At 36.2% G+C, this 7,389-nt stretch overlaps 1 protein-coding gene across 6 annotated transcripts in view; it reads right to left on the reverse strand.

The window, feature by feature from the left end:
• LOC106871754 (zinc finger protein 26) overlaps positions 1-7,389 on the reverse strand; it is a 34,080-nt gene that overhangs the window by 5,139 nt on the left and 21,552 nt on the right. Inside the window, exon 4 of one of the 6 annotated variants that reach the window (XR_008264204.1) lies at positions 3,584-6,634. The exons of the other annotated variants lie outside the window; for them this stretch is intronic. The gene's annotated coding sequence lies outside the window, so the exon portion shown is untranslated. The remainder of the gene's footprint in view (positions 1-3,583; positions 6,635-7,389) is intronic. 6 annotated transcript variants of the gene reach the window in all.

Here is a 7,389-nt window from a genome sequence, read left to right on the forward strand (position 1 = left end):
GTTACTTCATTTAGGTCATGGTTAGAGTTTGGTATTTTCATCATCTTGTAGCTTTTACTGGCTTCAGTCATTGGAGTGGGACCATGCTGGGGCACTGCTTTACAGGGTTTTAGTTGAACAAATTGACTCCAATACATACTTTTTCCTAAGTATGGTTAAAATCCTAAAGGGTCAAAAGACTTGGAAAGCAAAGCTACTGGACAATTACTAGCACCAAATTCATGACAGATAACAGAAATCATCTTTGATTCTAACCGTTTATTCTTTTATATTACAACCTTTGTAAACAGTTTAGGTAAATTCTTTTAATGTGTAATTAAACAACTTATATGTATTTCATTTCAATTTATTTACAACATAATTTCAGTATTGAATACCAGTGAACCAACAGACTTTCAGATATCTTCTGATATTCCATAACTGCCTTGGTTTCAAAATTATGAGTTTCTTCCCCTTCTTTTTTCACAATCTTAGGGTTTGGCAAATTCAACTTGTTTCCAAATAATGAACATAGTTTATTTTTAATTATCCTAATCATGTTACTATTACAGTTATGTATTAAACAGCTAAGTTGATATTTCTACAATCTAAATTTCTATGTGACATCATCATCGTTTAACGTCCGTTTTCCATGCTGGCATGGGTTGGACGGTTTGACTGGGGTCTGGCAATCCAGGAGGCTGCAACAGGCTCCAATCTGATCTGGCAATGTTAAAACAGCTGGATGCCCTTCCTAACACCAACCACACTGAGAATGTAGTGGGTACTTTTTACGTGCCACCAGCACAGGAGCCAGTCTGGGCAAGGGTGATCACGTCCGGATGGTGCTTTTTACGTGCCACCAGCACAGGAGCCAGTCAGGCGGCGCTAGCATTGGTCACATTCGGATGGTGCTTTTTACATGCAACCGGCATAGGAGCCGGTCAAGGCAAGGGGGCTGGTATCAACCACATTCAGATGGTGCTTTTTACGTGCCACTGGCACAGGGAGCCAGTCAGGTGGCACTGACATCAGCCACAACTACAATTTCTATTTGATTTTGATTTACTTGACTTAATTGGTCTCCTCAAGCACAGCATGTCGTCCAACGAACCAAATCCATTCACAAGGTTTTGGTTGGGCCAGAACTATAGTAGAAAGACAAGAAAGACACTGGCTCAAGGTGACCCAAGACAAGAAAGACTCTGGCCTAAGATGCAGTAGAACTGAACCCAAAACCACAGGATTGCCAAGTAAGCTTCTTAACCACACACCCATGCCTGCTCCTTTTTATTCATCATCATCATCATAATCATCATTTAACATCCGTTTTCCATGCTGGCATGGATTTGACAGTTTGACAGGAGCTGACCTACTGAAGGGCTGTTCAGGCTCCAGTCATCTGTTTTGGCATGGTTTCTATGGTTGGATGCTCTTCCTAATGCCAACCACTAGGTGCTTTTTATGTGGGACCAGCACCTATGAGCCCACAAGATTAGGGATGCTCAGCTGGAGAGGGTTGCAGGGGACGAGCCTATATATGCAAGAGCAACCATGCTTTTACTTAGCTTGATGTCTCTTCTCAAGCAAAGCAAACCACCAGGAGTCTCAGTCCCCTATCATCCCCTCTGTGAGTCCCAACATCTACAGATCCTTTCTTACAACTTTATCCCACATCTTCCTGGGTCTACCCCTTCCACATGTTCCCTCTACAATTAGAGATCGGCACCTCTTGATGCAACTGTCTTCATTCATATACATCACATGTCCAAACCAGTGCAGTCTTCTCTCTTGCACACTACATCTGATGTCTCTTATACCCAGTTTTTCTCTCAAATCACTTACACTCTGTTGTATATGCACACTGACATTACCCATCCAGTGAAGCATACTGGCTTCATTTCTTTCAAGTCCTTGCATACCCTCAGTAATTACAGCGCATGTCTTACTGCCATGTAGCACAGCTGTTCATACACAGGCATCGTACAATCTGCCTTTCACTTTGAGAGAGAGGCAATTCATTACTAACAGAGGTAGAAACTCTCTGAACTTCGTCACTAAGACTTTTGAGGTTCTCTGCATTTTCACTGAATAGTCAAAAGGCCAAACGAAATTTAAGTACGGTTATAAGGGTTGAGAGAAGTGATGATGGTTTAATAGGAGGACATTATACATAAACCAAAATTTGGAAATTATTACAGGAAAATACTTGATGCAAATTCAAAGGAGATTGTTAGTAATGTGACAACCAAGTTACTTTCAACTAGTCAAGACAAATAACAAGTGTTGCATGAAATCAGGTGGACAACAAGAACAAAATAACCAAAATAATTTCAATAGAGCTTTGTGTCTTATTTAGGGATCAGCTCCTTTTTTTATTAGATTAATTTAAAGAATAAAAATGATAACATAAATATACAGAGATAGTTGTGTATGTGTGTGTGTGTGTGTGTGTGTGTGTGTGTGTGTGAATGGATGGATGGATCGATAGATCAATAGTTAGATACAAAATGATACACACATGTCTAAGAAGAGAATTTTCTCCCAGGGCTACCTGTTCAGCAGGTCTTTGCACACCCAAGTGCACTCAAACATATTCAATATGATTTAACAAGCACGCACACACACACACACACACACACAAACTGACCACAAATTGATATATAAGATTTAAAATATCAATAAACAGCATATTTATGATAGTGGCAAGGATAAGATGTTGACTGAAATGGTTGAATATTGAACTAAATGCTGAATAGAATTTAGTTTAATTTATATTCTGATTTAACAAATGTTAACTTTGACACTCCGCTGCCCACTCTACATTCAGTAAAACAAATACTAAGAACCAATGAAACTCCTTTCCTTACACAAATTGATTTCATGATAAGTAAAAAAAAAAATTAATATAATTAAATTACATTAAAACTTGTTTAAAGGCTGAAACAATGAAATACAGAAGTGGAAACAAAACAGTTAATGTTTTTTCTTGCATTTCTTAGATAATTTTTTGGTTAGAAATGGAAAAGGTATAGAGCTGTTAGCTTTGCTTAGATATGTGAGAGAGGTGAGTGACATGTATAGACTGGTGGTGTTATTGTAACCAGTCTGCCTTGTGTGGTTCTGAAGAAAGATAATAGTTTTATACCATCTCCCAAGTCTCCCCATGTCCTGATGAAGAGGTTCTAACCCCAAAATATCAAAGAAATACACTTCTATATTTCATTTATTTTCTATTGTTTTAGCCTTTTAACAAGTTTTAATCCAATTTAATAATTACACAATGCTTCACCCAAACTATTCTATATTAATATAATTATACACTGCAAACAATAAATACCCATGATTAAAACTGATTATAATAAGTATCCTCATAAATATATTAAAAAGAATTATAATAAAATAGTAAAAAATTTTCAGTTTCTTTCTATCACAATCTAGAAATAAATATATTTATCATATTATGATGAATAAAAAAAATTAATAATATCAAACTACACAATTTGCTCTTAGAGCAGATGATATAAGATGAAAATAATGGAACATTACATAAAAGCACAACATAATGACATATGGAAGAAAATTGAAATTGATGAGAGTATACCGGATGGTGTGTAAGGTCTGCTCACTGTTCAGAATATCCAACAATCCATCCATCTTCACTGCCTATTATTCCTGAGAGAGTCGTGGAGCAGAGACCTCAGACATTTCCTCCATAGGACACTATCAGAAGCAACCATCATTAAACTTCCCGGCTGAATTCCCAATCTGACCAACTGACAGTATTAGATATTATCTTGATCTATCCTAGTTGACTGATCTTGAAGAATCCATCTAGTGATTCTTTACAATAACATCACCAGTCTATGCATGTCACTCACCTCTCTCACATATCTTTCCTGCAACATTCTAATCACAAGTCCAGAATAGTTACCCTGGAATACCAGCAATAGACTGTTATCTTATGCAGGTGAAGATTTATTCCTTATCTGCTTAAGACCATAAAACCAGTGCTAAACAGTTTACCCTATAAAGCCTTCTGAGGACTTTAGAGATTTTTGCATTAACTATATTTTAACACACATAAATTGTGCACATTGGCTGTTGGGGTCATGGTGTGGGAGTGTTAGACAGACTGTTGACCAACATCATCACAAAATCAAAACTGACCAACTACTGCTACTTGTATTTACTAAAAAGTAGTTGATGATAGAAAGGGCATCAAGCTGTATAAAAAAATGGAAGGTACAAACAGGGAACATGTGGACTCCACAAGCAGCAGTGCAGGCAGCCTGTCTAAGAGAACAGTATCTCTAAATAAAAACTGACACAAAATAGGAAGACTCTATAATCCTGCTGCAAACAATCTCTTTGATACTTCTGATATGATAAAATGCATCCAGCCCATACTGTAAAGTTGTTGGTCACAAGAAGAGCACCAACCAAAACCAAAACAAAAAAAACTTACCAGAAAACATAACATACACAACGAATTTGGGCAGTTTTCTCTGGTAAAGTGTGCATACCAAATAACAAAGGACTGCGATGCTGCGAAACCAAAAAATGCACAGTTTTGAGGTTTCTTTAATCAACTCCTCTAGTAATGGTAACATGAAAAAACACCTTCAGTACAGTCTGTAAAGTAGTTAACAATAGGAAGTGCATCCAGTTGTAGAAACCTAGCTGAATGACACATGTTCATCAGTCTGTGGAGCAGCACAGGTGACAGTTTTGAAACACAGGCATCAGCCACGACTACAATCTCACTTGATGACTCCCAATTGATGACTCAGCCAATCTATGCCAGCATGGAAAGCAGACATAAAGATGATGACAACAACAATGATAATGATCACAATGATGATATATTTCTGTACATGTATTTATGCATGTGAATATCTTTTGCCAATATATATTGAAAAAAGATATGGACATCAGCATATTAAATTAAAAACTAGCATTTTACAAATTTCTTTTGGATATTTTTTCTGCATCAAGTTACAGACTATTTATTATTCTTCAGAAAAGGAGAAAACCAGTAATTTACCACATTGGAAACCTATAACAACACTGCTGTTCATTAATCCTGATATAGAATTAACCTTTTCGTTACCAACCCAGCTGAAACCGGCTCTGGCTCTGAGTACAAATGACCACCAAACCTTAGTCACAATTTATATTCCTAACACTAGCTGAATGATAACTAAGTTATTTTACTAAATTTTTTATTATATTTAAAGTAACTGAAAGAAACACAGAACATTTCAAAATGAATACAGTAACGAAAGGTTGAATAAATAAAATTATTAGATGCATCATCTTTAAATATACATCTACCCCTAACTTGAGAGCTGAACCTATGGCCTTTTATTTTTCATCCAGAATTTCAATATAATATAACCTTGTAGAGGAATTAGTTGTTGGGTTGCAAGATAGATGATGCAACAATTAGAATCCCAAAAGACTGCAGAATGAAGTTTCCTTTATAAATTACAATATTGAAACATAGGTAAACCAATGACATACCACACACTCAGCACCAACCGTAAACAGAATTGGTAAGTCAGGTACAATGGCTGTCACTAATGAAATAAGTTTAAACAACTCCATATTTGGTAACCAATTATACACAAGGCACACTAATCTATTTTTCTAAGTTAAATTAGTGCTTTTGGAATATACAAGAACAGAAAGGAGAGCTAATGACAGTATAGGAGAGGAGAGATTGTACTTGTTATCAAGTGTGACCCTTCAAGCAGGGATATTGTTTGGATGTTGAGATGCAAATAGAACAGAGGAGCTAAGGGTTAGCTCTCCTTTTCTGATGATAGTAACTTTTTAGAGAATATGAATGAAATTAAATGGAGCTCTGGAAAACAAAAAAAAAAATAAAATGTGAGAAGGCAATCAGTGCTTTTGTTGGTTGTTGTGACTCTCCAAATGTTCTTCAAGAGTAACACTTTCGTTTGAATTCTCTTGATGAATAAATTACATTTATAATTTTTTTAAGGGAATGTTGCAAATCTTTAAATGTTTTTTAAGATATCGATTGTTATAAAAACATTTCCTGCAATGTTCACACCTATACGGTCGGTTATCTTCATGCATATTCTGGTGAGCTTCGAAAGTACTTCGGGAATTGAAACCACGCCCACATATCTTACAAGTCATTTTGTAGTGACCGTCATGAGACATCTGATGCAATCTTATACCCCATCTGGTAAAAAACTCTTTCCCACAGTGATCACAGTTATAAACTTTCCCATCGTGAATTTTAAGATGTTCATTCAGAAGACTTTGGCTGAAGAATTTTCGTGGACATCGAGGACATTTGAAAAGTGTTCCTTCATGCTTCCTCTGGTGAGTCTTCAAGTTCCCTTTAGTTGAAAATGTCTTTTTACATGTGGGGCACTCAAGTAAATTGACAGAGGATGGCAAATTTGGTTGTATCTGAGATGATAAAAGATCACAGCCACTAAGCTCTAATGAAAGTACTTCTTCAGTGTTACAGTCACTTTCATCTAATGTATTTATACGTACTTGCCTTGACATTTCAGGGGATGAGGATATTTTGTAAGAATAATCAGCAATACTCTGACCATCTTCACCCTTTTGATCCAACAGTGGACTAGATTGCTTGTCATGGACCAGATCACTGTCAATGAAAGAATTTAGCCATGTATTAGGCTTTGAAACTAGACACTGCGGGAAAGGTTTAGAAAACAATAAATCTAGTAAAAAAGAAAGAAAATATCTAAATAAAAGATATCAGAAAAAAATAAATACAAATTAGTAGTGGATCTATTCTCGTACTTTTTACAGCCATTTTTTCCTGTTTGTATGGGTTAGGTGAGTCTTTTCCAACACAGTGTCTTGCCAAGTGTTACAATGTCATCTTTGTGATAGTCAGCATTTTGAAATCAGCATTCATCACTTCTTCCTATGTCTTGCAAGGTCTTCCTCAGTTCCTTCCCCTTGGACCATTTGCCACTTCTTTACACAGATGTCATCACTCCATATGAAATTGTATGTCTATATACCAGCAGTCTTCTTTCTTCTATTACTACAGCTAACTCCACTTATACCCAATTTTCTCTTGGCTCATTTGTGCTCCATTAATCATGAAGTAATATTACACAATAAGCAAAACAAGCTTAATTCATTTCTTTCAAGACTCTGCACATCCTCCACTGAACTGTTAATTGTTAATTCTCATTAACCAAGTCTGCTGCCATGCAACATCATACTTTGTACAAAAGACATCATAGAATCTCCCCTTCACTCAAAACTAAAGAAGAACAGATTACTTGTATTCAGTGTACTATTACTTCTAAAAGCAATGAAGTTGCCAGTAGAGGTAACAGTTCTAAAAGCAATGAAGTTGCCAGTAGAGGTAACAGTTCTAAAAGC

Source organism: Octopus bimaculoides, chromosome 5 (assembly GCF_001194135.2).
Source record: "Octopus bimaculoides isolate UCB-OBI-ISO-001 chromosome 5, ASM119413v2, whole genome shotgun sequence".
Taxonomy (NCBI): domain Eukaryota; kingdom Metazoa; phylum Mollusca; class Cephalopoda; order Octopoda; family Octopodidae; genus Octopus; species Octopus bimaculoides.